The 26262-nt window shown below is 45.4% G+C and overlaps 1 protein-coding gene across 8 annotated transcripts in view; it reads right to left on the bottom strand.

Moving 5' to 3' along the window:
- The window catches only part of MYO6 (myosin VI), a 1279197-nt gene extending 1253720 nt beyond the window's left edge, over nt 1-25477 (bottom strand). For 7 of the 8 annotated variants that reach the window (XM_069606276.1, XM_069606277.1, XM_069606279.1 and 4 more), the window contains exon 1: nt 25292-25426. The gene's annotated coding sequence lies outside the window, so the exon portion shown is untranslated. Of the gene's footprint in view, nt 1-25291 lie in introns of all 8 variants that reach the window. The other variant, XM_069606282.1, reaches the window with a different exon arrangement.
- Nucleotides 25478-26262: the final 785 nt, after the last annotated feature.

Genomic DNA, 26262 nt, shown 5'->3' with positions numbered 1-26262 from the left:
ATCTAACCATCTGAACAGACCCTTGCGTCTCATGCGGCGGGCACTTTCGCGAGAAACCTGGTCAGAAGCATCTTCCATGCAGATCCCACAGGATCCACGGCATCAACCCTTGCTCTCCATACCTCCCCACCCATATCATTACCTTTTCAGTCAACGCAGGTTCCATACTGGTGCTCGACCCGCTCAACCTCAATTTTGTGTGATGTATACCCTCTTTGAAGATTCCCCAGACCCTAGGAGGCTAACAGGCAGGCAGGCAGCTGTGGGGTTCAGGGCGGTAGACTTATCTAGAAAACTGCAAAGAGGTGTACTGTTTAGTTTTGATACATCCTGTACTCTTGCATCAGTGTTCCCAGCATGCACGTTCACCTTCGTCACAAGATTAGGATTTCTTTGGCCACTCACATTTCCTGTGCCTATTCCCCACTTCCTGCAGACAATCCACTCTGAGACTGACATCACCAGGCAAAGACTTGTCACAGCAGCCAGGATTACAGCAGTACGGAAGGCTTGAAATGGACCAATATGCTGTGGCAAATTGAGTATATAAGGGGGTGAAACTCCCCCCTTAGTTGAATCATCTTTGTACATCAAGAGAGGTTTTCTCCTGGAACCTTACTAAGGTATAGTCCATCTAAGGTCCTCTAACATGGTGGTGAAGATAAAGACTTCAAGGGTGGAGCAAGACACCCATGTCAAAGGGCCATTTGTGGTGACTTGCTGCTTAGACAAGACCAGTCTGCTGCCTGAAAACTGGTAACCAGAATACTGCTCACTGGGGGCAGGGGGGGGAGGGGCAGCCCCTGCAAGTGCTCTCTGGCAACCTTCTTGGAATGCAAGAGCAGAACAAGGACTCACCTATCTCTGGAGACCCTGGATGGGGTCCCACAGCAACCAAAAAGACAAAGAATATGATTGGGCTCGGTTTCCTGCTGCCTCAGACGATTTTCCAACCGACTTGACCTCTTCAGAGAGGGGGTTCGAGCAGACACAGCATCACCAGAGCTGTCTTTGACAGTCCACAATTCTTCGAATTTTCTCTGTGCCATAGTCGAACATCTCCTGTCTGCAGCGGCGATCAACTCAAATATAGCTGTAGCGCAGAACTGCATCACAGGACCTTTAACTGATTCGATCATTGCCTGCCTGCTTCTTCAACCGATTACAGCAACAGATTGCTGGACCGCATTGAACAGCGTCGACCATCTTGATCCATTCGGAGCACCACGACTCAACCGTCTCTACACTGTTTTGACCCTTTGGAATTCATCAAGAAGCGTGGCTTGATGCAGTCGGGCTACCCAAGAAGAATATAAATATATTGGTCATTGTTCTGTCCCCCTGGCATGCCTTTAGATGACCTGTTCTTTGGTCAGATATTTCCCCGTCAGGAACAGGGGGTGGCCTTGGGGTAGGCGCAGGAATGGAGGGGGACCTAGATTGTTGACAACATGGTGGGTTACACCTGTAACTATTGCTTTTCTTGAAATATCTTGTTCTCTCTGTAAATTCCAATAAAAATAAAGTTAAAAACAAAACAGCTTTCAATTGTGAATTTCATGTCAAATGATGGTAGCTGCAAACAATATTAATCTTTGTAGCAAACGATGCAGACATCAATAACTCAAGCATGCAGTAATGACCAAGAACACAAAACTTTAACAACATAAAAGCAGAAGGCATGCTATCAAACCATAGTTATCTCAATTCAAAAATGCAAAACAAAATTCTCAAAGACTCTACAAAGGCATTCTTTCAATAAGGTATAGCTGCAGGGTGTTGCAAGGTGCTCCCAGCAGAAAACGGGAGGCTCAAGAAGCAAGGCAGACTGGTGATATTCTTATAACAAACCTTTTTTTATAAGTTCATAAACTTCAGTAATAAAAGGAAATGATTTGTCAATTGTTTGAGAAGGACAACGCCAAAGGGCAGGCCAGGGAAAAAGTGACCACCACTACTTAAAATGTATTTATTGTAGCAAGAAAAGTTCTGACACCACCCACCAAACCAACAACCCCCCCAAAAAAGAAAAAAATCTCCCACTACAAGGGCATTGGCGGCTTGAACAAAATTGATGACATACAATACCCAAGTACCTTAGGGTGCTGAAAACGCCTAAAGGAAAACTGCAACATACATTTATGGAATTTACAGTGTATTGCGTAAAAAGTTGCACAATTTGAGGAAAGTATTGGGAAGCTTCGGAACTGTTTTTTGTACGAGAACACCTTTTGAAAGTAGAAAATTCACCAGTCCAAACGCAACAGGAAGAAACCTACTTAACATTTAAAAAACTGGGGGCGTGGCCAAGCAGCAATCACGGCGGTTGCAAACTAACGAGGCTCCAAAGGGTGTGCCTCATCAAACGCATGGAGCCAGCTCTGACTAGCCATTGACCCCACCAGAAGTGACAGCGGGAGACCCGCAATGACCCGGAGAGACTGTGGATGGGAATTCTCACTGTGTAGTGGCAGAGGGAGAAGCCAGGAATGCGAGGACCAGGCAGAAGCGAAGGCCCAGAGTCGGAGGCCCAGCAGATAGGTACTCCGTGTTAGCGTACTGTCGGCTAAGAGGTGTCTGAGTTCCCACAGGCCAGTGGAGGCCGATCTAGGAAGGGCTCAGAGTGTGAAGCCTGATACCGGTTCCACCCGGCAGGCAGCGGCTGCAGCAGAGGATGGCACCCGACCCGGGTGCAGCAGCAGAGGAGCTGTGACCCGGGACACAGGGCTTAGATCACTGCAGGAGTCGGGACAAGGCCGGCAAGGTTGGTTGGTTGGTTCAGCCACACGACACGCATTGGAGGACCGGGCTATGCGGCCGATTCCCATCCCGCCTCCGGGGACAAGTGCAGGAGCGAGGAGGAGCCCTTCAAGAGGCCATTACAGTGGTGCCCGCATCAGCTGCCAGCCAGCACCAGTTGAATATATGGTCCAGGGGCCACAGGCGTAGGCCATGGGATAGGAGCCACCACATTCAGCAAGCAGAGCCCACTACTCCTAAAGGGGTTCCTCGGGGCAAGAGGGTAACAGTGAATCTGGCACACAGCTTCTTGGGATAGATGCAGAGCCCCTGTGAGGAAGTAGAGGGCCAGAAACAGCCAGGAGAAGTCCCTGAACTTGCAAGGGATGGGGAGAACAACTGGGTGATGAGAAGTCAGGCTAGGGGAGAAGAATTGGGGAACTTTGCTGGTGATTGTTTCCAATGCGGAAGGCCCCGGAAGCTGGATACCAGCAAAAGACAGCAACATTAGAATCAGGGCAGCAGAAAAGTATCCCTATGGGGAAAGGGGACGTTTTTAAGTTTCCCCTCATAAACCCTCCCCATCCCTCCCCTAGGGAACAAGAACCACGGTAATCAGTTTCTGCAAGACACAGTATAACATTAAGAAGGTTGGAAGAGTCCCAAACCGACAAAGAGGGTCCCTAGGCATCAGCGACACAAGTGCAAAACTACCAATTGACAGACCCCCAACAGCAGCAAGAATGGCAAAACATAAAGATGGCAAACCAACAGACATTCTCTCCAGGATGAGCGGTACTGCTGAAACGGGGAGGAAAAAAAACATGAAATAAGGGGCAAAGCACAGGTTCGATCCTCAATGAGACAAGACCCCATCATGGATGCCCCGGCCACCTAACACGATTTACAACTGATGCTACAAGAACTGAAGAATGAGATCCACACGAATGCAGTCTAACTGGGGCAGAAGATGGTGTCAATGGACAAACAGATCCTAGGTCTGGAGAGCATGTTCAATAATCTGGAAAATCCAACCTGTGAACAGTTCTACGCAGTCCTACGACTTGGCAGACTAACTACTTGAGTTGACACTCTGGAAATGGCCAATGACCAACTTCAGGCTTAACAGGAAGAAATTGGGAACCACGCCCGGTGTAATTGCATCCGGATCCGGGCTATGCCCATTCAAATCCAAGATTCGGAACTGGAAGGCTACATCCAGGGCTTATTCAAAAGAATTGCTACCACAAGAGGAGCACATTGTCCTGGACCACACAGGCAGGTGGTACTCGCCCTTTCAAACAGCTAACAGCCTCGCTCGCCCCAGACGTCTCACAAGGATACATTTACACAAAGTCAAGGAAGAGATCCTGAAGGCGGACATAATAAAAACAGAGCTGCAGCACAGGGACACGGACATTTAGCTTTCACAAGACCTTGCTCACTCCACTTTGGCGAAAAGACTGTCTTTTAGGGAGGTGACCACCTGGTTAAGGGAAAAGAACAAATATTGTTTAGGTTTCCCTGTATGCTGCAATTTACAATGGAAGGCAAAAGCTGGCCCCTCTCCTCCCTCAGAAAGCGAGAGCTCCTGCTTCACCCAGATAGGTTGGAAGATAGGTTGGAAGATAGAGAAGCACATTTCCAGAGGGCCGGACCAGTTCTCCCGCAGCAAGGGGCCACGCAAAGCACCCGATAACTGCTTCTGGGCCAAATTAAGCATGAGGCCTTGTGCCCTACAGGGTAGGGAGGGGGCCAACACCTACCCATCAGATCAACATGTGGCCATAACGACAGCCTTGCACACCAAGATAAGAATGGAGCGACTTAATCTCCCAACCAATAAATATGACAAAAGGGAAGCGTCATGGTTGCCCACTATCCCTCCTCCTGTTTGCATTAGCCATGGAACCATTTGCGAGTCATATCAGGGATAACCTGAGGTTTTGGAGGATAGGGAATGGGAGCACCACACATAAAATAGCTCTGTATGCAGATGACGTTATTCTCTTCCTAAGAGATACAGAGAGTTGCCCGTCGGCGGCAGTCAACGAACTTGAAACATTTAATAAGGTGTCCGGATACACAGTAAGTTATGGAATGCCGCAGGGCCTCAACATTGCAGAACCAGGACTCACCATTCACAGATTGGAAGGGAAACATCCCTTCAAATGGTCAGACACAGTGATAGCATACCTGGGAGTCTCACTAACTGAGCAGCACAGAGATCTGTTCAAACACAATGTCGCTTTGAAAATGCTCACCGAAGACCTCGCCGGATGGCTCCGCCTGAAGACTTCTATATGTTTTCAATAGGCTCCCGATTAACATCACTGAAACGCTTTGCTGAGCATTCAGAAAGAGTATCTTCCACTGTATCGGGGGCGGGTAGCACTCAAGAATTTCCTGGAAGATCCTATACTCTTCAGCCGCAATCGGTTGACTAAGAAGTGCCAAACGTGCCGAGATACCTCCTAGCCTTCCAAATTGTGCAGATTCACAAATGGGCTACAAATTAAATGCAGTTGGGTTGGCCACAGTTGGACCAGTCGTTCACTTGCTTCCCCTTACAGCCACTTCTGTCCATGAGTTGGCAGGACAAGAAGAAGGGGGGGGGAGTTGTCTTCTCCAGTACACATTAGGAACATTATGCTACTGGGATGAGGGGCACAAGCTATGGGAAGTTAGGCCAGGCTTGGGGCCTTTCTCTCTGATAAAACTGGGAATCTGACATTTACACCTGCGTTGGAACTGGGGGGCTTTCGTCACTGGTTCACAGGGACAATCATGGTTATTCGAAGAATTTATAGCTAAATTTGCACCCACAGAATCCCAATATGCTACACTACTGCCAGATTCAGCATTGGATCTCGCACATAATAACACGAGTAGCAGGTACCAGGGAACCCACAGCCCTAGAATTGTTGGTTTTGGATCCCTCAGGGAAGGGGAACATCTTACATCTAGATATATCCCTTGATAGATCTAACCCAATCTCCCATATATGTTGTCATGGGAAAGGGACCTCCAATGCGAGACATCGTCAGGCTGCGCATCTGGGCTAGAGTGCAAAAGAGCTCTAGATGAACCCTCAAAGAAAACTCTTAATAAAGTAATGATGCAATGGTACCATTTCCCACAACGCCTACACAATCTCAACAGTAGATATCCGCCCACCTGCTGAAGAGGCTATGAAGGTGTTGGCAAACTTGAGCATCTGTGGTGGTCCTGTCCCCAATCACAGTATTACTCAAAAGAAATACAATCCACGATTAGGAGAATCACGGGGGCGGGAGTCCCCAGGGTTCTTCTCATAGTTATTCTGGGAGACATCGACCAAGAGGGTCCCTACAGCATTAGTGGGGAAGTATGATCACTTATAACACATCTGCTCCAGGCGGCCCCCCTAACACTAGCACTAACATGGAAAAACCACAAGTGACCGATCCTCAACCTCTGGTGGCCCAAGGTACGGGAAATTAAATATCGGCATCTGAGAAAAATACAGCAAGCATAAGTAATTCTCTACCCAAATTATGAAGACTGTGGCTCCCTTGTGCAAGGTACTGCAAAGATACACTTGACATTTCCCCCCAAAATATCAGCTCTGAGGCACCCCTCATCATTCTAACAGACACATGACTAGGGGACGAGCAAAGGGGTACACGCCAATGGGGAAGAGGGAGGCAGAAAGAGGGCTTAATAGGGTATCCGCTTCTACAACCATTAGGATGTAACATTGGTGGGTATCACGATGAGACATAGAGCCTCATGTAACTAATACAGCTTGTTTCTTGAGTGTGCTGATAATTATGTTGATTCTTTGAAACACTGCTCCTTGTGCCTTGAAGAAACCCTGTTCTGATTTTGTTAAACAGAAAATACAAAATAAATGCGAGTTAAAATATATATATAATAATAATTAAAAAAAACTCTTTCTGGGCATTAAATGAATATCAGATATCAGTCCAAGAACTTCCAGAAAAAGCTGCCTAAAGTTGCCTTAGATGCTGATAAACCCTTAGGCCAACGCTCATACTCTGCATCTTCTGGGAATTTAGTAGCCAATTGAATTCCGCCTTTCATTAAAAAAAGTTCAAATCATCAGGCTGGGACAATTAGAGACTACTGAAGATGTGTCAGCTATAGCACATTGGAGCGCCTTGTCCTGGGTGCTCTGGCCAAAAACAAAAAAAATACTGGAACCTATGCTCGCTCGTCCCTCAGGTAATGTGGATACTACACCGGGACAGCTCGAGGAGCGAAAACCCACCAATGCAGAGCTTCAGCCAGCCACACTCAGACACTAGTTATTACATCTACTGTGGAATGCTCCCTGCCCATCTATGTTGTTAGTCCCAGCAGCATTGCCGTTACGTGCTACTGTTCACCATATGGAATGATCACTGCTGGTGGTAAATGCCCAACAATGACTTTTAAACTCTGCTTGGCTCCTCCTGGGGCACAGAGGGCGGGGGGGCGTGGGGGAAACTAGCAGATCAGGCAAAACTGAGGCTGCCTCAGTGCACATCCAATAGTGGTTCTAAAAGAAAAATTATGATTTCACCTCACCCCGTCACCCTCAACAGCATGCTGAGCCTCAGGACACATGAGAACATATGGGAAGCTTTTGCTCACTTGCTAAACTAAACTTGCACACACTATTTCATACTTAAAATATTATTTGAGACAATCAAAGGAAACACTCTTCATCAATTCAAGTGTAAATGTATTGCACAATAACCCCAGTCCTCTAAATAAACCAATTTAGTTAACTTTCTTGGTAAGAAAATAAAAAGCACCAAAGAACTTCAGGTCTATCACAGCTTGCTTCTTGGAGGGTAAACCCTCCCCGCACTCCCCCAACCAACCACTAGACATCTTGATTCATTCAGGCTTAACAGCACTGACTAGATTAAAAAAACATCACTTCAAAGCACGATTATGACGCGGCGACAGGGGAAATAGAGGACACAATACTTTCTGTGGCGTCTCTAGAAATCAATATTAGAGGGCAAACTAGGGGGCACACATAAAACAAGGGGGTGGGTGGTGGCACATCAAAAACGTCAAAATGCCAAACTAGTTAACATATTTTTTACGAAATTGCTTAAAAAAGTGACAATATTCAAGTTGAGAGTAGGTTTACATTTGCATCCAGTTAATATGTGCCCTAAAAAGTTAGCTCATGTTCAACGCGCATTTCGTTTTACAAGTCTTTTACTGTGCGTTTTCATTGAACAGAAATCATCATCATTGGTTGCTGCTGCTGTGAAACAATTAAAGTAAAACTGCATAAAAGAACACATTAACAGTCTGAAAAGCCCCCTCCCCCACGTTCTTTTCATCAGATACCTTCAAGGTCCAACCCACAGCACCCTGCCAACCCCATCCAAATGTACACATTACGATGCCAACATGGCAGTTCAACTGTCTTTCTTAATGTGTACACCAAGTGATTTAAACAAATAACCCATAACAACGTTTCATCTAGCCCTTTTCCATTATTTCAAGTTTAACAATAAGAATGTTCTTAGCAGACACTTCCCTTGTCCGAGTACAGTAATAAGCGTTATTACTGCACACATGAATGGCAATGTACTATAACAAAGTGGCCTCATATAGCGCTTCTTTGAAAAGTGTAGTGGCCTTGTGGCGTGTGGTTTTGCCAAACAAAAGGAGGGGGCTCTGGGAAGGGAGTGGCAGGTACTGAACATGGGGCATTTCTGAGTGAGGGCAGGCATGGCTCTTCCGTGTGTGTTATAGTCCTTCTTGTGTGCAGCATAATCTGCTGTGCCACCCCTGCACTGCAATCCATAGATTGCTTCCCGATAGACAGTGCAGGGTCAGCTTTCAGGCTTTAAACTTGACTGACAGTGGATACAGAGTTCCACCATTTAAGGAACAACCACCCCAGCATCATTCAAACGTGCACATTTAGCAGCCTAGGTCTTGTGTGCAAATATTGCAATTACAATAGAAATGGGGGAGGAGAGGGAGGTCAGCAGGAGACGAGGGACAGAGGGGTAAGGAATAGGGTTAGATGTAGCTCACAACATCTGTACCTTTTCATTGTCCTGTGGTACACCAACTCTCATTTTTGGTGCGCTGGGCAGGGTGGAGGGTACTTGCAATATTCCTGACTGAGCAGCAATGAATATGATCTTTTGTTAGCAGAGCACTTCTATCCCCAGACTACCCTTTAAGGTTTGTAGTTGCGTGTCAGCAGAGGGGAGGGGAATGGTCTGGTCTGCAATAGTGACCACATAACTACCTGTTACCGAGACAGCTGTTTTTCGCAGTCCCTTTTTAGTCATGGAAATATCCCAGCAGTCTGTGGGAATGGCTATGGGAAACGGGACTAACCCACTGCAGATTCTTACACGATATAGAACACATTCGGAAAGAAAGCTCTCGAGTTGTGCACTGTAAGGGCTGAGATGATCAAGCCCTTACTTTCCACACACTTCAGTGTTCTTGTCCAGTAATTGTTTTAGTTTCAGACTGCAAAGCAAGGCTTAAAAAGTACCAAAATGCAATGAGCTGATGAGAACTGGTTAGCCTCTCATAGATGATATGCAATAATTTGAGAGGTAGTTAATGTTCCCGCTAGGATTTACGTGTGATAGACACCTTTTCCGTCATGGTTTGATGAAAGCATGCAGCTTATTGTGCACTATGTGCATACAAGCAAGAGACAGCATACCTTTAATGAAAATACATCATTCCCATTTCAACCACCTAATCGTATGACCTCAGCAAGAGACCACATGTTTTAACTAAAACAAACATCACTTCCGGCTCATCTTGAAATATAGATTTAGAGAAGTTGTTTAGAAGAATAGTCACCACTCCCAGCCCAAATATGCAGTCAAAAACAGCAGGTCAACAGAAACGATATCACTCATAGCTCAGTTTCATATTGTAGGTACTCAATGACAGTTGCTTTAAAAGATGACGTATCACCACACGGCACTGAGTGCAGAGCGAAAAGGGGGCAATAGCACCTTTATTTCTTCAGCAATGGGGGCAGAAACCACACGTGGCCCCTGTGGAGATGTTAACAGTTTTCCGTTTCTGGCTGTACAACCTAAATTAATCTGTATGCAGCATAAGTGTGGCTGAAGAGGAAACACTATTGGCTTCAAAGTCACGTACATGAACTGCACAGTTGGCAATGCAGTGTTTTCTTTTAGCACAGTCGGGGATCCAGAGCTAATGTTGAATTCTTTGAAGGTAGAGTCACATGCCATAAAGTAGAAAGCTACCAAGTTAGATCAGTAGGATGAAATAGGTGGAAAGAAGACTGTAAATCCTATTGATTTTTGCAGTGCCTTATTAAAAGAAACATTGGTGCTGTAAAATGAACCATTCGGCCAGGGAGTGGGTTGGGCCGTTTGCTTGTTCATATTCAGGGCAGCGGTGGGGGAATTTTTGCCCCCATAGTGAAAATATAAAGTTGGCACTGTGAGGATCCAGAGGCCAGAGAGGTGAGGCCACTTCAGGATGGTGCCCCTGCAGGTGGCATAATTTGGGAGGATCTCATAAGGAGGGACCTCCCACCCTCAAGGAGAAGGACAACCATCTAGGGGATAGCGCTTCCGAAAACGCCAGACCCCCACACACTCTAGCCTCTCCTTCTACGAACCCCTTTCTAGACAGCAGACCTGTGTACTGTTGTAAGGCAGACTACCTCATGGTCCTGGAAAGTACTGGGATGAAGAAGAACATCGGGAACATAGTTAATCCAAGTACTGGGGCAAGGTGGGACACAGGAACAATAAAGAATACCAAGAAGGAACTGCAGCGGTACAGGTGTCCGCAGAGGTGTGGTTCCTTCTAGTATTAAGCTAGCTGCAATCACCACAGCAACGCAAAGACTCGGTGACCCGGTGAGAACCATACTCGGAAGAGTGCGTTTCCCTTATTGAGAGGTAGCACAGAAGAAAGAGGAGGTGTCAGTAAAATCTCATCACCTGACTGTCGAAGCCTTATTTTGATGATTTGTTTAAATGTCCTCCCCCTGTAGGCCCGTACCAACCGGGTAAGTGAGACCTGTTGAAATGGTGTATATGCGGTATGGCTACGCCCGAGGAATTGTGTCACTTTCTGCTGATTTGTAAGTGGTATTTGGACCTGCGAATGGATCTGCTAGGGCCCTTCTTTACCAAAAACAACATTCAGGATTGTGAGGCAGTTAGAATTGGACAAGGAAACCACAGCTGTATGAATGGCTATTCCAGCCAAACTATTTTCACCTATTCAATGTTAAAAGCTCTCGAAACAATTGTATCCCTGAAGAATGTTCAACATCAACTACAAAGAACAAAAACATGACATGTTGGGTTTAAGGACAAGTAAAGACGTGTCTGTTTTGAATTTCACCGATATTTCTTTATACATTCCGATACACCATAACTACGTTTTTTTGTTGTTTTTTTTTTTTAAAGGAAAAACACTCGGAATTATGTTATTTAATTTGCAGTGCTACATGGTTCTAGTTTAAAAGGGAGTGTCTCTAGAAACCTATCACTATTACACATCCAGTCCATCCATGGTAACAAAAAGGGGGGGGGGGTTGGTTTAACCTGGATATTTTGCTCTCATTAGTTTCAAGAAATTGATTTTCCATGCAGTTTGATGTGTTTTAGCACTTGTTTGTGAAAACGGTTCGTTTATTTTTAGGTACACCCTTATTTAAGGTACATCGGGGCTCTCATGTCCCCATGTGATCAGCCGACACGTGTTTCGACCCGTAGGTCCTTCTCAAGGCTAGGGATTGCGGTCCGGCATCCCCTATGGGGTCCTGGTTGGAATGGTTCTGTAGGTACAGTGGCTCCTGTTGGGACCTGGGATTCAATTCTTGTATGGATTCAGTTCCGAGTCCTGTGATTCACAATCACAGGACTCAGAACTAAATCCACGCAAGAATTGAATCCCCATTCCAACCCTCCACCAGGACCCCATAGGGGGTGATGGACCACAATCCCTAGCCTTGAGAAGGACCTACATGTCGAAACATGTGTCGGCTGACCACATGGGGACATAAGAGCCCCGGATGTACCTTAAATAAGAGTGTACCTAAAAACAAATAAACAAACCCTTTTCACAAACAAGTGCTAAAAACGCATCAAACTGCGTGGAAAATCAATTTCTTGAAACTAATGAGAGCAAGATATCCAGGTTAAACCAACACCCCCACCCCTTTTTTTCTACTAAATAAATGAGGTATGGGCTATGCCTCAACACTAACCTGTGATCTTGCGACCAAGATGGCCCACAATCAAATGGACTATCAAAACTAGAGCTCAACAAGGTAATTTCCATCCTAGGGCCCACGTTCCACAATCTTGCCATCCATGGTAACAGCCCTACAGATAAGGGGTGTATTAACCACTTTCATTCGCTAAAAATTGGCAAATGCTCTAAAAAAATTAAAATAGGGAGTAAAAATACTCCCAACTAAAATAGGAAACAGTCACATAGGTCCCTGCCCTGGCTTTCACCCATGCGCCTCCATATATATGTATATATATGTTTGTGCCGGTAATGCATATTGAGCCAAAAGGAACCCTACAATCTGATACGAAGTGGTAAAAATTGAGATTTTAATGTGCAGGAATACATTGGTGCAAAGAAATATTGATCAAAAAACAATTTCTCTTGTACAGTTTAAAGGTATTTAAAAGGTGCTTATTAAATACTTCAGGTGTGAATAAGATTGATTTTTACACTCCCTAAAAAAATCATTTTATTCCCAACTTTAAAAAAAATAGAGTAAAGGACTCCCACTTAAAATTCTTATCTGGAGCACTGCATGATAATACAAATATTGCTGCTTTTTTCAGTAGTTGGTGACGGTACTCAAGGGTGTGGAACGATTTAGTAGCGAGATAGCAAAAAGAATCTCTGCAATATTAAAATAAAAAATATTGTTTATAATGATAATCACATTAATGATGTGAACTTCAAGACAAGCAGACAGAACAAGATTTAATTATTTTTTTAACGTGATTTTCTGAATGAACTTCAATAAAAATATTTTTTCATATAAAAATGGGTATATTCCATTGGCTGTAAGAAAGGTATTTGTGTACAGATCCTATGAGTTCATAATAGTAAACAATACCCGGGAAAGATCTGTTAGGTAACCTGCATGTTCATGCAGAGTTACCCACCCGGGGGCTTTCTATTGTAATAACTGTGGTTCCTTCTACGACATGAAAACCAAAGAAGAGCTACCTATCAAGGAGACACAGCCAACCAGGACAAGAGACCATGAAGGACAAAGGAGACGCAGAGAAGGCCTGGGCAGAGCCATCGGGACTCCTTTGTCCCAGTGGGTCCAGATGGTACCTGGAGGTTGGCAGATGGTGACGCAAACACAAGAAGCAGTGTCCATACCATCTGTCCAAGGGCCAGGGAGGAGATCCGTGAGGTGAGGGCACAGAGAGAAAGAGATGCCCATGCAGCATACAGAATAGCAGAGGGACCCCAGGAAGAACAGGCTGCATATCCCAACAACAGTGAAGGTAACGGGAGAAGCGCAGGGACCAGTGGGGGCCGGGAGGTACAGAAAGCGAAAACCCTGTACAGCTATAAAGAAGAGAACTATAACCCTTGATTCAATACCTGGCAAGCGAGGTGGCCATGGGGACATCAACAGAAGGGGACCCAAACCAAGAGTGATACAAGTCATCTTCCTTCTGGCAGTATTTGGCAGGGAAGCGAAACAAGTGGGCCAAACCAAAGAAAAAGAGAAAGTGTCGTGAACCGTCTAAACACTCAGAGTTCGGTGTTACAGGTGTGAAACGTAATGAACAGAAAACCAGTGGAAGGGAGTAACCCTCGCGGTTGTAAGAGATTGCTGGGAACTTTGGAATTCCCCCAGGCTATTTGAGACAGAGAACCAGGAGAAGGAAGGCATGCTCCTGGCCCACATAGTATACATTATTTTGGAACTTTGTGACCTGGGGAAGGGAGGAATTCCCCCAGGCTCTATGAGACTGAACACCAGGAGAAGGGAGTCATTCTCCTGGCCCACCAAGGACCATAACCCAGGTGAAGGGAGACATTTTCCTGGGACTAGAATAGTACTACTTTATTCTTTATTTCATAGTGTGAGGGAGAGGAGTAATGTTTTCTTGACACAGGACGGTGGACACTTACTTTAACAAGGCATCCTGACAGACACCTTAGATATTTAGTTGAGGCAGGGAATCCCCTCTTAGGAATAGGGAAAGCTAGGTTTTGTCTTACTTTATTGTCCAATGAAACGCTTTAGCCCCAAACATGCCATCACTGTGTCAGAGTCCTTCTTCTGCACCCATGAACACACTTATCGGTTTCCCAATAACTGGCGTCAGCAAAATAAAAGTATTTATTTCCTGTTGAGCAGTTTGACAGGCCAAAATATCTTTAGAAATATATTGTGTGATAAAACTCAAAAGGAAGGGGGCAAGTAATTTGTGTGGGTGGACCGAAAAAAAAATGAACACAGTTTAAAGAAAACTAGTGGATTTAAATTTAAGAAGCATGTTTCACTTTGGAAATATCTTTTTTGTTGTTTCCATGACATTGTAGGCTGCACGTTTGGAAAACAATAAAAACAGGCTCAGCCAACAAAAGGGACTATAAACACGTGATTGGCTGCTGGTCAAAGGAGCACATTTTAGACTCCTGAAAGCGGTCTTTGCCAGAGCTGGTAGGGCACAAATCAGTGGGGGCAAAGCAGCAATGAGGGTGCAACTACCCCTCTTTTCCCTCCCTTAGGTACGCCTCTAATTACTTTACTTTAATAGAGAACAAGTAGTTAGAATAGTAGGAATGGAGGTGAAACAAAATCGTATGGGGATTCAAGACAACAATCACTAAAACTAACGTTGGATTCGAGGTATCGTGAGAAGGACAAGCAGTTTCAACGCGCACTTTATTTTTTTCAATTAAATACCATTCTGATAGTGGGTCCAAGTCAATTTCTAACGGTTTGTACAAAAAGAATCATTTTATGCATTTTTCAGGTTCAAGAAGCTTCCATTCAGCACTCAAATTACAGGGAAGTTTACTCCAAAGATGAGGACCGATCTATGCCAACAGTCTTCCCACATGACCCCTGAATGAAGCTACTGAAGCAAGCAAGAAGAGGGTGATCAGAGATTGCGGAGGTTTGAAGGATTTCCAGTGGCCCTAAAGATCGTTCACGAAACTAACCACAGCAATATCTAAACTCAATCTTTTGGCTAAAAAGGAGGAATCAGTGGAGGATTTTGAGGATCCCCGTTATTATGTGGTCTTGATTATTCATATTGAAGATCAGGCAAAATTGCATTGCACTGAATGATTTATAAAGTCACTACCTTTATTTTTTGCTCTACATTTATTACAAAGATTAATTTTCAACTTGTTCTTATGAACTTGGTCCAGCAAGGGGAAACTTTCTTCCACTTACGAGATTGCTAGTGACACATTTCCATTAAGTTGTTTATTTCGGGACTGAATGAGAACACGGTATCCAATATTATTCCTCGGTTGCTCCATTTTCTTACCGGGGTGGGCCAGGGGGAGGGGGGGTGTTAGAGTGAAACTGTAGGATTTTGGTAAGGGCAGATGGGCCATATCTTCCAATCAGAAAACCAATATTCCGTTTGGGACCCCGGCAAGCAACGCTTTCTGTCCAGCATCGAGTCCTGAAGGAGGTAATGAAGATTGCTGAATCACTCTGGATCTTGTCGTCCTTCGCCAGCCTGATCAGTTATTGTAAAACAAAAAGGTTGGAAGGGCAGTTGACATTTTTCAAAGAACGCAGCAAAAGTTAACAACTTGCCACCTTTGCGCATGAAAGTGTGTAGTTATTCGAATGTAAAATACATGTGCGTGCATGTTGCGATGGTGAGAAAAGATATTCTTTTGATTCTCTCTGGCCAAAGTGAACTTTAAGGGTGGGGTGATCATGAATCAAAGGAGTGCATTCTTTAAGTCAAGTATACAACCCACATCTTCCATTACTCATGACTAATGGGAATTGCAAACAATGTGTCACAACTGGTACCCACGACCCATTTTTACTGATCTGGTGCTACGGGAACTGAATAAGTCTAGCGCAGAGAAAACAAAGACAAACATTTGAACAACTCAATTGTACGATTTAAGAAGTGGCTCTCAACACAAACTCAGACGTAAGCATTCAGGGAACTGACATCAAGAAAGGCTGCCTTATTTTGGTGTAAAGGATTTTAAAAAAATACTTTAAGGAGAGCTGAAGTCTTTGGTTCCAAGTGCTTTGGATTAATTTATTTTCGGTGATAGTTTATAAAATGATGTCATGAGCTTAAAACAAATAAAACGCCCAAACAACTCGCCCTTTACTGTGCCATGTAAAATATTCTCAATGTGCAGCAAACAAAGAACATGGCCTGCTGTGGCAATTTGATGAACCAATTGTGTTTCCCATTTATTGGTGGAAAATATGTCCAATTGCTGGCAAATTAGCACAGTAGCAGTGTCCTGGTGATAGTTTATTTATATAGTGCCTATACACAATGTGTTTCAAGGCGCTTTACGGTAAGGGAGGGAAAAAGGGAAAATACAATGACATTCTTACAGGCCATGAACAACAAGAATGTGAAATTAACTATTGTACTCGGCCTGACGACATTTCAGGTAGTGCAGAACTAAAACCCAGATAGGAAGGAAATGGGAAACAGACAGGCGACAACCGTACAAGGCCAGACTACATTTCTGTTAAAGCTGGTGATTAACAAGAGGTGAGGGGGGGCGGTGGGGGAGGAGAGGAGAAAGGAGGGAGAGGAACAAAACAAGCCACTATCGTACTAGGCCTGACATTTCAGGTAGTGCTGGAGGGGGTGGGGGGCAAGTAAGGGGAGGTGGGGACGAAGACAAACATGTGTTATTATTATACTAGGTCCAGGGACAATTCTGATAGAGTAAGTGATTACAAAAAAGTAAAGGAGTGCTGTTTAGAAGTAAAATGCGAGTGTTTAGAGAAAGGCAACAGGGTACGTAGATCCCCCACCTCTCCCATTTTGGTGAACACATTATTAAAAAAAGATTCCCATCAGTACCTCACTTGGAAGAAACAGGATTATAAATTGTTTAAGATGGTACTAGGTGCTGCCTACATCTATTATTAAATCTAAAAGTGTGCAAACAAAGGTCGAGAGAGGTAGCAAGCCTACATACGTCTTTATGATCAGACTGCAGCAAGAGCCATCACGAAAACACTAATCACGTGAATGTTCGCCAATTTAAGACACGCATTGGCAATGCCAACAGTTTGGGCTTTTGTGTAGGTGTGGGAAAGACACTTGTCAGGCACAGCCATAGTGATATTAACTGGCCATTGATGGTAGCAAGTGCAAAATGGTGCGAGTACCTAGCAGTGCCTGGCAAATGCCTAGTACTTATACAAAAGCCGAAACTGTTGGCTTTGCCAATGCTCGTTTTGAATTGGACATCAGTGATGGACACACAGGTTGCTTATAAATAGAGTGACTGAAGGCAGACCTGGGCAAGACATTTTTGTTACACCAGTAGCAGTTTTACAACTGCAATTAAGTAATTAACTCTCAGAAGACTGCTATGATAAAACACTGGCCGTCACTTTGAGCACAAAGTTTGATAAAGGTAACTCAAAGCGATCCCATGAGGAAGTGTTTTGGGCAGGGAGGGGCATGGCCCTAGGAATTAGCATTGCTGTTAAGATTGATTTCTGAACTCTGACCTGTTGGGCAGAGGTTCAGAAGGCCAGCCTAGTTTCTTGGAACAGGGTAACCTTCTGGACAAGCCAGACCAATCAAGGTAGCACTGTCGGCGGTCAAGGCTAGGTCTCAGAAGATGTGAGAGTGACTGAAAGACCTCAATGAGCACACAGAGTAAAAGCACACTTACAAATCACTCTGTCAGGTGTAGATAGATTGAAAATACAAATACATTTATTTCAACGCTTTTGAGTTTCAACACACAAATACAATCACAGTAATATTTCTATGCCAACACAATTCTATCAATATACATCTATACATGACCAATGGGGTCTAAAAGGGTCAATGCAAGAAATGGGTCCACAACCTAAAAAGGGAAGGAAGCAGGTAGTGCAAATAGTCTTTAGGCCCTTCTGCATCAAACACAATCCTAACTGAAAGGCAGTCCAATCCCCAAGAAGAGGGGAGCCTATTACTCAAATGTACTTGCAATGCTGGCACACGTGGTAATGTAGATGGGCAAAACGGGGTCTCTTGAAGGGTCTATAGCAGCTCAGGAAGGTGGGCGAGTTGATGCAGAATAAGTTCCCACTATTTGAGGAGGGTCTCCCCAACAGGGCAGAGCAGGTTCCAGAGTTCAGGAATAGTTTGCATTAGCAGTGGAAAGGAGAGGGGCCCTCAGGGGCCAAACATGCTTAAAAATTGATGGATGCCCTAGGGGCCACTGGTAAGGGATGCAATTCCTCACAGAACCCTGGCGCACTCTGGACCAAACTTCGTCAGTCGAGTATATTCGGTTGCAGGTTCAAATGCAGCAATCTCGCTCCTGATGGATGGATCAAGCCAGTTCCACTGTAGCAGGCTTCAGGGCACAGACGGCCACAGCTTCAATGAACTTGCAAAGCTCGTCACCACGGCTGGGCGACACTGTAACCGCGTATACTCCGGTTTGGGTGCACTCACTTTACTCCAGACCGGGGAACGCCAAGTGTACATAATTCGGTGTGAGAGTGCCGTGAACACACAGCTTGCGATGTACCAAGTTTCAAGGGCCTCGGTGAAACGGCAGCGGTATCAGGGCAAAGGTCCTGTGCAAGCTGGTCAACCCACTGGTTGGCCCAGGAACACTTTCAAAAAGGCTTACTTGCAGGTTTTGATGAAGGTGCCAAGAATAGTTGGTTCCACTATTCTAATGGGTCGAAGCATCTTAGCAGACCTTCTAGGGTGACCAGATGCAGAGGGGTCCCACGGGACGACGGCGGGCTCAGGGTGCCAAACCTTCCAGCCGGTCACCTGCGGTTCCTCGACTCTGCTTCTTAGTTTCAGAATACTCAGATCCTATCCTTCGTTCAGTGAGAACTCCAGAGATCGACACGTATGGGTGTTTGGAGACTTCTCTTACCCAAAATCTCCTTCGCGCCAAAACGAAGAGGACCCAACGGGAGATCTGCTGACATACAGGCATACCATACGTGGACCAATCATGGACAACAGTGGTCCCAGGCATTCACAGCACACCAGACTCTAAGGCACCCAGGACGTGTATTGGAACTAGACAGTCCAGCCCGCATCCTGGTGGCACACACTCAAGAGACGCAGAAGCCTGTGAAAGCTTGGCGTTTCGTGGGAGAATGCATGCCCAAATAAGGACTGACCTGGGTCAGCTCAACGTGGGGAAGGTGAAGGGGCAAGATGGCCAAAGGACAGGACAAAGAACCTCGTGGCATGGTCCTTTTGGAGCCAGGCCACCTAACGGTGCCATCGTGGTAACCGCGGTTTACCTGGCAGGAAAGGGTTAAAAATACACAAAAAGATAAGCTGCCACCAGCCCTGTCCAAGGCACATCTGCCATCCTCCTAAAAAATCCTTCAAGAGTAACTAGGGCCTTTAGAAATGACAGGAAGACACAAGTGCACTATACTGGAAGGTACATTGTGCACTTGTAACATGTTGCAGAAAAGTGTCTTTAAGGTAAGGGCGTGTCAGTTTCCTCCTAAGAAGAGAGCAAAAAGCCCAGTGGAGTGCAGCAGAAGGCTATGCTCCTCTGGTAAAGTCAGGCTATGGTATTTAAACAAAGCAAAAAGTTGGGGATACATCTGGAGGGAAAATTACACATGGAATTGAAATCTTTCCTAACAATTGCCATGGACAGCCAAGGAGGGAGGGGGGTAATTAAACCAAACACCGACAGGCTGTGTGTCCCCCTCCCCATTTGCCATTCCTCCCTAGCTGTACTACAATGCAATCATTTCGGCTTGTAGGTGTCGCAAGTGACACTTAATAACGCAAACTAAAAAACGAGGAGGGGACTGAAGGGGAGAACTACTTCAGGAACTTTCATGATCAATTTAAATCTAAAGTATGCTGGTCATGGCATATATTTTTCACTCTACATAAAGAGAGTGAAACATGGAGACGTGAGTGAAAACTGTACCTCCTTCAGGAAAAGGATACGGGTTTGTCATTACAGAGGAGGACGGGAATATGGAAGGCTTCCAAAAAATGCTGTGGCTGCCATCGCGTCAATTATCAGCCAAGTTATAAACATGAGGTCAGCGTTTCTTATTGTCTTTTCCCGTTAACAGGTTCACTTCCTGGTCCCTGGATGGTGCTTTGATTTAATAGCTCTTGACAGGGGGTGGGGGGTGAATGGGGCATTCTTTATTAGGAGAGATAATGAGCACCAGAAAAGCAAGTACAGCTACTGCAATTCAAGTTCATTCAAAGTTTAGAGAACATGAACCATTGACAAAAATGGTCCACGTGTTCCTTAGACACCAAAGTCGCTGAGTTTTGACCACAGAAACAAATAATGTTGGGCAAAACTGGTGGCTGAAAATCGAATAGACAGAGTTGCAAATCCTCAATAAGCTTATGGACTAAACGCATTTACCAATTTCGATTGGGTAATAATAGTAATGTATGTAAATATATCCTATGTAAAGTGCTTCAGGGTAAAGCGCTACAAAAAAAACAAAATTATTATTTAGATCAGGCATCGAAATAAAATTGGATGAGCATGAGCTAAAAGGCAGCTGCTTTGCATGTAGAAGAGAGCAACCAGTTAGCAAGCCATACCAATGGGGAACAAGGGGCACACATCTAACGGACATGTAAGATGCAAAGCGTTATATGCGTCAATAGTCATCTAAAGATGTCCTACTGTTCCTTTATACACCGGCCCAACACAGAGTTAATTTCAACAAGACTATGCTTTCATGGTACCAATTGGCCTAGGGAAATAAAAGTAGCCCCAGGCAACCTAACCATCATCTTTGAGGGTACTAGTAGAATCTTAATAGCTCCCACAAATTCAAATATATTGAATATAGTTTGTAGATAGTTAACTTTCAAGAATGGGGAATATATATTCCACCATGGTGTTCAGAGACCGACAGCTGATAGATAAAAGGTGCTCAGAACCAGGAGGGGAAAGTACTTCACTGTTGATAGGCGCCCTTCTATAAGGTTATGTTGGGGTGATATGCCCCGAAGTGGTGGGCCGACCCTGTAGGTAAGGACCCACCGCCCAAGTTAAGGGCCCGAACGCAGCCAGGGTCCCTTAACAAAGGTGGCGGGCTATTACCTACAGGGTCGCCCAGCCACAGAGGGGCATATCCCCATTAACACCCATGTAAGTCTCTACACGGGTGCTAATGGTATCTAAAGAAATAAAATAATAGATGAACCTTGCTTGCCCGGTGCTGGCAGTACTGCTGTTCCTGAAATCCATTTCTGTGCCGTCATCAACATGAAAAATTGACTTCAGGAACAGCAGTACTGCCAGTGCTGGGACGCGCAAGCAAGGTTCATATAATATTTTATTTCTTTTTTAGCCACTGTGTCGTCATCAACATGAAAACAAGTCTTCTCAGGTAGTAGCGCTGAGCAGTGCCAGGCCGCACAACAAAGGTACGTTTATTATTATTTTTTTTTTCCATTTAAAAATAAATTTAAAACAAAAAAAGGTCAAAAACACCATTACCCGGGTACTAGGGTGAATGGGGGAGCGCGGAAAGGCAGGCAAGCACCCGACACCAATGAAAATGCCCAAAACGTGGGCTATCCTTGGTGACGACAGCCTGCGTTCTGAACAGTCTCAATGGTTCACAGCACCTTACAGGGTGCTAATGTATATGGCCTCCCATGTACCTCGACCACCCACTGTGCTGCCCCCATGAACCAGTAGGGCAAGAGTGAATAAGGCAGGCATGACAGATGCATGCACAACTTGAGCAACATTTTTTTTTTAAATAAAAACACTAAAAAAATAAGGTGTACACACCGGAAGTCATCCTTCCCTACCACTACGCATTAGCACCCACCTAACCCCTCCATACAACCAGAGACACAGGGGGGGAAGATCACATGCAGTATTTTTCTGCTGTGTGTTCACACTAGTGGAAAGGACTTTCTTACTGCACTGGTGGAATGTTGGAGCAGGGCAATACAACATTGACAAACATCTTAGTATGCCAATGACTCCTTAATGTGCCAATGACTCCCTGTGTAAGAAATAGACAAACAAACATATGCCACATTGTGCCAATAAATTATACAAAACAATGCCAGATGACAATATCATATTTGTAATGTATTTAATTGTTTTTATAACGTGCCTAATATCAAACCGAGTTCGGTCACTAAGCGCGGATCCAGGATTCGAACCTTTGTTGCTCTGATGGTCTTGCTTCCAAAACCAGTGCATTGCCCCTGTGCTATCCACAATTCATATCTTATCTCAGTGAGGATTTTATACAGGGCTTTCATCACAGCATCACCTGTAGATGTTTTTGTAAATGCAATGCTCCTTCCTTTGGGCTGCATTTAGAGTGCTTGACATCTAAGGCCCACCAGCACACGCAAACCCATGCTGCTCGCGGCAGCTGAAACGACTCCATTCTCACTTCATCACTTGTCGCTCTGCTAAGACTACGAATAACAAAGTGAGATGAGACCATAAACCTCCTATACATAATACGACAAACACATCCCTGGGATAAGTTCTACCTACGCAAGACACACCTGCCAACGGGCAAGGTATCTGCAAGATCTGCTAAAACAAGCAGTTTTCAGGTATTCATACTGCCAGAAAATCAACAGAGCACTGAAAGAGATGATCTAAATTCAGAAAATAGGCAACTGACGATTCTAAGTTTAGAGGCAACCGAAGAAGAGCGAGAAGGGGTGGGGGGTGAACTGCCAAAAATAAATGCTCTGTGGCAATACAGGTGGCCCAATGGGTTCACTTACAGCACAGGCTTATCTCATACACTCACTTCACTGCGGTGCCCGGGATGGAGTTGTTCCCACTGTGGATGAGTAGCAGTCCACCTCCCCACTTCTGTCCGCACTGGATTACTGACTCTGGTGAACACATCTGGACTACAGGAATGCCCTGCATACCAATGTTTCCTTGTGTTCACTCAAGATCTCCAACTGGTGCAGAAGGGTGCTGCTTGAATGACACAACAAACCTCTTTCCTACTGCCCCAATATTCCATTTTACATGAATTGCCTTGATTACTTGTACCCGGCGAGACAGTCAACAAAGTTTTGTTCAGTATCAATACTTGGCATCTGTTTCTCAAAGATGTACTTTTTCTGCTTGACACGTTCCTGTAATGAGCCTTTGCTCCATTTTCTTTACCATGAAGTAAGGCAATTATCTTGCAAAACGGGGATAGATTTTACAAAAACAATAAAGTTGACTGCAGACCGTATGCAGATATGAAGCTGCAAAAAAGAGTCAAACGCCTGTATGCAGTTCTGAGACGAATCATTGTGAAGCTGATCATATTCACGACAGTGTATTTAAGAGGAGAGGACCCGACTTTGAACAATGAAAACTGTAGTTCAATAAATCCGTTTCCACAAACAGCGAATAATTCAGTTGCAGGATGACAACTACAACTCACGTTTGCAAAGTAATGTTGTCTTAAAAGAGGTGTTATAGATTTTGATCTATCTGTGCTTGTGATGCACCTAAAAGCAAAAGGATGTGAAGCCAATATATTTCTTGTTACTTCTCTTCCTTTTGTCTAGTACAGGATATAAATCCCACAATGCACACAAAGTGCGCGCTCATACACTATAATCTCTGCACTAGCACACCATGACTAAACTGCCACCTTTGACCTCTGGCCACGACCTCACAAAGCACGCTGCGACTTACAAGGCCTACATGACATACAAGTTGAAAGGCCCTGCTGCGAAGACACGCCTACAATTTTTATCAGCTTGTCTAAAGACATATTAAAAAAAACGGAAATGTAAGGCAAATATCCTTGATGCACTGTTACTAACTGGTGAAAGTCCGAAACTGGTCTAAGAGATGCAAACGGAAATGTTAGGGTGTTGCTAGGTCTGTAAAATATCCGGGGCTACGTTAATATCGGGACTCAGGGGTAGCCAGCCTTCTGGTTGGAGGCCCCCAGCTTCTAGGGGCTACAACCAAAAGACCCAGGGCGATAGCCTCCCCAGCCCCACCCCTAGTGACGCCTCTTACCAGAGCAAGAGATGACTGGCTTTGCAGGCTGCAAGGATCTGCAATACATACTGTAAGTTGCCATGTGTCATGTGACACTTTAGAATGTGTATTTCTCGCTTATAGAAAAAAGGACGCAACTACTGCACCATTGGAGGGAGGCATATTTTGTCTCTCAAACACGTACCTGAATATCGAAATAACCACCTACTGCTGTTGACTGAAAACTTTAATCTAATGTTTCACATTAATAATGTTACCAACTCACGCAAGTACCCCAATTATCTGGCTTTTTGCCCGATGTGACAATAATGCTTGAATTGTGTTGCTGTCAGGTTTCAACATTCATGAAGCTGTCATGGAGACAGTCAAGATGTGCATAAAAGAGCAATCGTTGGTGTGGGCATACTATCTATAACACATGTAAGACATACTTAGAATACACACCTGCCTAGAAAATACTGCACCATCGGAAAACTAAGAAATGTACTCACTGTAAAACCGTCTTCTGGGATAAAGGCAACTAAAGAAATACTTAGGCGGACCATTCCCAATGGAAAACAGCGCAGCAAGGATAGTTCGTAATCTTTTACGAGGAGACTCTGACCCCTGGGAAGGAACGATGGGCAGGGACGGGTGCGGTAACTGTGCAATGGCGTAAGAGGAGAACAGGAATGGAGACTATTACTCGAGACTGAGAAAAGGGACAGTGCCTATTGTGACACACACGAGACAGTGCAAGCGGGGAGCCACAGGAAACCGTGGGGTCTAAGAGTGAGTGTACTACTTTTGTCTACCGCCCTCAGTTTCCCCCACTGCCCAATTGCGCATGTGATTATCATGCGTCTACTGTGACCCGGTGACCTCTACACTTAATAATAGTAAGCAGCTCTGAAACACCGGCACAATTTGTTGGCTTCAGTGTGCACGTTATCATCGGTTGCAAATACTACTATCTATACTGGGCATGTCTTAGTTTATGTACCCCGTCTTCATAGGCTATCGGCGCCCCCAAACAGTGCATAGGTCTCTGCACTTCTTGCGTACAGTCTAATGAATAGATTGTCCAGTGAGATGAATATCACCTTAACATTTTCAACTATCACCCCCCAACCCCCACTCTGCCCTTCTTGTGCACCGACTCCCTGCTCCTGTGCACACAGCTTCCCATGTCTGCTCCTCTGTCCGGTGCCACTTTCTCGTCCACTGTACTAGTTTCTGGCTGTGCCCAGTCCACATACGGAATGTGTCCCCCCTGCCGTACACACACTGGACTGCACACATCCTCGGGTTCTGCACTGCTCCCTGCAACGCTTTCACCCCTGTGCCCCAAGTCCACTCTCACCTCACAGTGGTTTTGCGTCTCGGGTAGTGGGCGGGGGTGTCGATGGTGCTGTGTCCCCTGCAGCTTCCCGTCTTGCAGCGACTGCCGGTTTCCTGCTGTCCCTCCCGTCCTGCTCCCACCAGAGTCCAGGGAGACGCCGCTGACGTCACTGCCTGGAGCGCAGGCGAGGGCTTGGTCTGCAACCCTGGGAGCTCAGCGGAGGCGGCGCCTGGAGACCTGGGAGCCCTGTGGGGGGAGCCCTTTGGGGGCGGGCCTGCCGCGCTGGGCGCTCAGAGGGCGGGGCCCGTGCATGCCAGTGCCCGGGTAATGCCTCAGCGGGCGGGGGGTGCTCTCTGTCCCACGGAGCGAGAGGAGTGTCAGCTTGCTCCCCGCCCAGGGCAGAGTGCAGGCATCCTGTGACCACGGGAGGTGCCGGCTTCAGGACCGGCCGGTGAATGTCGGGCTTCCTCGTTGATTTGAGCCAGGAAACGAAGACCGCATATTTGACACCAAGCTGAGCCGAGACTGACCCGCCCCTAGTGCAGAGATCTACTAGATGTTCTGCGTAGAGACGGTGAAAGCAGCTGTTGCACATTCTAGTAATTGCATTCAGTGAATGTCTAGCGGGGACAATGACACGCAGATCGGAGGCGCTTGAGTTATGCTGTGATGTTTACTGATGCTGGAACTATGGGGAATGCAACGGTGGCACTGCAGCGGCCTTTGAGTCGCAACTGTGCCCAATCCTGTAGTCTCCTGGGACCCGACTATCCCAGCACGATGACGTGCGCACCGGAAAACAACACACTCGATGGGATGCTGTGTATTAGCTGCGCTTCGAAGGACACATGTCCTATTTCCGGAGGCGTGTCCTCTTTTCATGCGTCACCACATTCCCATCACCCTTTAGTAACTTTTCAGACAACAACAAAACTTAACAAACATGTTAACAGTCTTATACGTATAGTAGCTTGACAGGTGCTCTTCTGATC

This window comes from Ambystoma mexicanum, chromosome 4p (genome assembly GCF_040938575.1).
Source record: "Ambystoma mexicanum isolate Mex_15411 chromosome 4p, UKY_AmexF1_1, whole genome shotgun sequence".
Classification (NCBI taxonomy): Eukaryota; Metazoa; Chordata; class Amphibia; order Caudata; family Ambystomatidae; genus Ambystoma; species Ambystoma mexicanum.
Note: the sequence above shows the minus strand (reverse complement) of the source record. Positions and strands in the feature narration are given on the sequence as shown.